At 34.7% G+C, this 5,539-nt stretch overlaps 1 pseudogene; it reads right to left on the bottom strand.

The window, feature by feature from the left end:
- Window positions 1–1,415: 1,415 nt before the first annotated feature.
- LOC145273721 (5S ribosomal RNA) lies at window positions 1,416–1,534 on the bottom strand (annotated as a pseudogene).
- Between the last annotated feature and the right edge of the window lie 4,005 nt (window positions 1,535–5,539).

Below are 5,539 nucleotides of genomic sequence, written 5' to 3' on the forward strand. Positions count from 1 at the left end.
ACATTTTTAAATGTAAGTTCAGCATGTAATTAGTGTGCAAAAATAAGTCGTTCTGTATCTGTTGGGAAAAATTAATATAGCTTTATATAAGTTCATACAAACTACAAAGCATGAACATCTTTTGTATGTATCGAAAAAACTTTTTAAATATATCACCAGATAGATAAATCCAGATAAGTTAATTTACTTCCATAAAGCATCATGGGCCTCACATAGAAGCGAACAAGTTGTTAGATCAAATAATATAACGGTCGCAGTGTTAAAGAGCATCTCCTCTCTCTCTCTCTCTCTCTCTGGCTCTTTCATACTCTCTCTATCTTCTCTCTCTGTGTCTCTATTAGATAGTAGATCGAGAGAGAGAGGGAGAGGGTGGGAGGAGGTCAGAGAGATATTTTTGTAGTTAATCCACGTTGCAGGAAGTGACGTTTCATCTAACCAGATGTCATGTGATGCTACGTGGCAAGGTTGGTGAAACGTTGAGTCTCTCAGAAAATGCCGAGCCGAGCAGAAGTCTAAAATGGTTCTCTCCTAAGTAAGGGGGAGATGCGCGCCCAAGACGTGGGACGTGGTAGGTACCCACAGTGGAGACCATCGATGGCGGCATTTGCAGATCATGCCTGGGAGAATAAAAGGTTGAAAACCCAACATCTGTCTTCATCTTGTGTATTCCGGCGAAAACAGCAAGAGAGCTCCACCCAGATGAAGACTCCCAGAGCAGCGGAACCAGGTATGAATCTTCTTTAATTCCAACACATAAATAAACAACAAGCGTCCTAACTACTAGACAAACGGTTTAAGGGATCTTGGGTCCCGTTCTCTCGTCTCTTAACACTCGTAATATCTCTCTCTCTCATCGTCGTAAACTTCTTCTCTTCATTAGTAAAATGGGCACGTCATCATCAGGGTACCAGTATCCCTCAAGTAAAGTGTCCAAGTCAAATCCTCTTCTTCTCCCTCCCTTATGTAACAGCAGCATTGATTCAGACATTTGTTTTCAACCAGATAATAAAATGCTCCCTACTTTGGAGAACCCCCTTTTTATTCAGCAAGATAATAAAGTGGTTTCTAACTTCGAGGTAAACATTTTTTTAACGAGATCATAAAAATAATCCATACGTAAGAAGCAAACATTTTGTTCAACCATATAAAAAATGGGCCTGACAATGAAGGCAGTTTTTTTTGTAATTTATCCAGAATATAACCCAATTTTCGGCAACTTTGCGTCCACATCTTCTGTGTGTGTGTGTGCAGTCAGCACCAACCCTATTGAGGGTTTAACCGGCTTCTCCCGAAGGAGGAAGTTTCATGGGAGTATGAAATTCACAAGCGGTCCCCAGTCGCATGTATATCCCCGTTAGGGGAGATGATGATATTAGGTTTTTGCAACTTTTTGCAGGGAGGTGTCGACGTCCTCCTACATACAGCACCTGGACTTCCCAAATTGGTCACCCATTTTAGTAATGACCAGGCTTAACGTTGCTTAACTTCGGTGATCTGACGGGAACCAGTGTGTCAACGTGATTATGCCGTATGCTAGGTTATAGTATGCAATCGGAAGATACTGACGTGATTATTCAACTAGTTGTTAGCAAACGTTTAAGTTAAGTTTAAATGAAATCCTGAAATTCATATAAACAAGAAAATATAAAAATCGAAAATGAATTACAGCATGTTATGTAAACATATTCTATTCTCCCGAAGTGGTCATCGTTTTCTGTAAACAAAGAACATTCTGTAAACAAAGAAATGTAAACAGAAAAATAAAATGCTTCAAAAGGATGATTGGAAGATATTTACCACCAAGTCTTTATGACGATGCACAAATGCAAAATATAAAGATATTGCACATGCTTAAATACTGACACATTCTTTGGCATTCAACAATGGCCGTGCGTCAATAACGATATAGCAATTGCAAAAAATTTAAAGATTCTCCACACACGAAAAGATATATTGAAAACAAAAAGGAGTTGTTATCAGAGATGAACACTTCTTTCATTGAGATATACAAATGATCTTAATTTTAGCATTAAAATATTTGTTCAACAGAATAATAAAGCAAACCTTATTTTGGGGGTAATAAAATAGTCGTGACATACAATACATTTTGTTTATTCAGATAAAAAAAAAATAGTCCCTCTAATTACAATAATTAAATTGTCCCCACATTAAAAGTAAACACTTTGATCTACTAGATAATGAAACAACATGGGAGGAAAATGCATTGTTCAACCATGAAAGGAAATGATTCCATCATCTGAAAAAAAAACATTTTGTTTAATTATTAATCAAAATATTCCAGTGGCGGTGAAAATTTATTTCAAACAAATACATGGTCATTTCTTGAGACATAATAATGAACTTTAATATCTCAGTTGTAGAGATCTAAACAATATTCAAAAAGTAAGAAATTGTTGCCAAGTGTCATTGGTGTTATCGTTTTCAATGTTGCTACAGTTTTATTATATCGTTGAACAAAGTGTTATTCTAATAATGTGAGCACAATTTCCTGATCTTGATTAATAATGTTGATCTTCAACTTCTTTTTTAAATTGAATTTTCACCCCAAACAAGGCACGGTGCCACTTTGAAATAGGGGGCTACTATCATAAGTTGCAAGGATATTATGAAGGGAGATGAGCAGCAAGATGTCTGTCTGCATTACACTTGAATTTCTGCATATCATTACAGTTGGGAAAACAAGAACTCAGAAGGGAGTTCCAAAGTCTAGCAGTTCTGCAGAAGAAACTATCGGAGTAGAAGGCTTTCTTACATCTAGGGATTTCTACTGTGTAGGGGTGGGATTTAGCTACTTGTTGTGTTTGTCAGGGGTATTTATGTCGAAGGGGTACAAGTGCTTGCAGTTCGTTAGAGCATCCACCATTAAAATACTTGTAAAACAGGCAAAGGGATGCAACATTTCGTCGATGGGAAAGAGACTGAAGCTTAGATGCCAGTTCAGGACCTATCAGGTTGGCGACTCTTTTTTGAACCCTGTCCAGGAGTGAGAGACTAGTAGCAGATGCACCAGCCCAAATGTGAGATTAATACTCCATATATGGGCGAATGGTGGCCTTATAGAGGTACAGGATACTTTCAGGCATAAGTAGCTTTCTAGCATGGTAGAGAGAGCCTACTTTCTTCGCAGCTGCCTTGGCGATGCTCTCAATGTATCTGTTCCAACTCATGTTCCCTGTGAACGTTAGGCCGAGAAGTTTAAAAGAAGCACTTTCAGGTAATATGTCTTTGAACATTTCTATTGGTGGTAGAGAAGGTTTCTTGGAACTATTGAAGGAAACAAGCTTAGTCTTGGCAGCATTGGATGTGACCATCCATTTTTCTCCTCATTCCATTACAGTCTTCCTCTAGTGTTTCTACCATTTCCTTAGATATGTGTTCATTTTTTTTTCTCTCATGCCTGTTATAGAGTGTGGTGTCATCAGCAAATATACCCATCTCAGAGACAATTTTATCAGGGAGGTCATTTATGAATATTATGAAGGTCCAAGGATAGACCCCTGAGGTACTCTTGCATTTATATCATATTGTTTAGATGTACGTCCGTTGAGGACAACCTGGATTCTTCTCTTAATCAAGAAGGATTTAATTATGTTAAGTATTCTTCCAGTGATACCATATGATCTGATTTTCCTGAAAAGACCATCATCTCATACCCTGTCAAAAGTCTTAGATATATATAAGGCTACCGCTCTATCCTCCCCTCTTTTGTTCAGTGAACGGTATATACGTTTAGAGATTACACTTAGGATATCTGCTATGTAACGGGCTTGCCTAAATCCATATTGTTAGTCGGTCAGAAGTTTAGCAGCTGTAAGGTGATGGATTAGAGCTTGATTAATTATGAACTCAAATATTTTGTCGAAAAGCGGGAGGAGGCTAATAGGGCGATAAATTTAATGAGTCAGTTCTTTCGCCAGAATTCTTGAAAACTGGTACCACAGAAGCAGTTTTGTAGCAGCATTTAAGACATTTGTTCTAAAGTTTGGAGAGAACTGGAGCAATCTTGGCGTAACATTTTTTAATAGCACAGCCGGGATGAGATTTAGACCCTTATTATCTGTTTGAATAAAGTGTTTACTTGCAACGTTCGAATCATTTTATTATTGGATTGAACAAAGTGTTCTTTTTCAATAAGAAGCCATGTTACTTGAACTAAATCGTTACCTCCAATCTAGTTTGTTCTTGCATATTTCTCTTCAACAACTGTTGTTTTACATAATACATAACAATAAAGTCTCTGGTCAGGCTAAAAGTTGAGAAATAAATGTAGATCAACCACTTTTGAATAAACGGTGCAAACCGAAAGAATAAATTAAGTTATTTTAATTATGCTACCATACCAGCAATGATCAATTATTACTATTTTATCTCTCTGATGCACACACGTGTCACCTAGCCTATGGTATATAATCTTCTATTTCTAGTCTCTATGTTTGCTTTTCTTGGTCGTGTTCAATTTGTGTTGATTTATTCCACATATGTCATTTTGACATTTTCGTTAAATATGTGCTGGCTGTGGGTTGTATATTCCGCTTAGTTCATTTACATTTTCTAATTAGCCTTTGCTAACACCTTGGGTAGCTATCATAAACTTGAATTCAGTTTACTGACATTTAGACACAACCATCTTTTTTGACGCTGGTCCTTTCATACATTTGACCTTTTTCTCCCTGTTCAATTCCGATACTACTTTTCTTTTCTGTGTATTCATAAATACGGACATTTCTCTTCCACTTTCTTTCCATATTCATATTATTTTATCTTCTTCCTTGCCGCATCATTCCCATCTCTTCCTAATCAATCATAAAAAATTCATTATTGCCAATGTGATGCAAATTTTATTTTTCCTCTGTGAAAAATTCGTCAATAAAAATGAACAATAAATTTATTACAACAAATGACTGATTTGATTTGTATCTTGTATTAAGCAATTTTATTTTCACATGTTTATTTACCCTTTTAAACATAAATCCATTGTGGTAAATCAGGTATTAGTTTTTATAAAAAATATATATGTTTTAATTATTTATTCTTAATAAAAATATTTTTTGCAAAGACATTTTAAAATAATTCTTCATGTTTTTATGATATTTACATTATCAAATTGAAACAATGCACTTATTTTTCTAAGAAATATATTTTTGTTAAGAATAAATATATTTATTATTTGTTTTGTAAGAAATATATCTTTTTTAGAAATAAATATATTTAAAATTTATTTTGTAAGAAATGAAATATTTTGTTAAGAATAATACATTTAAAAATATTTTTTGTAAGAAATATAATATTTTTGTTAAGAATAAATGGATGGATTTGAATTTTTTTGTAAGAAATATATTTTTGTTAAAAATACATATAATTTAAAATTTTAAAAGTTTAACATTTATTTAAGTCCAGATTTTATCAAAGAATTCGAAACTGGCCGTTACACAAGACTTTGTCTGATGTAGATAGTGATTGTACAAATACAAATACAGCTGCTTGATTAAGATCATCGCCGATTAACATTGACATATAT

Source organism: Euprymna scolopes, chromosome 4, assembly GCF_053919585.1.
Source record: "Euprymna scolopes isolate OS-2025 chromosome 4, ASM5391958v1, whole genome shotgun sequence".
In the NCBI taxonomy this organism is placed as follows: domain Eukaryota; kingdom Metazoa; phylum Mollusca; class Cephalopoda; order Sepiida; family Sepiolidae; genus Euprymna; species Euprymna scolopes.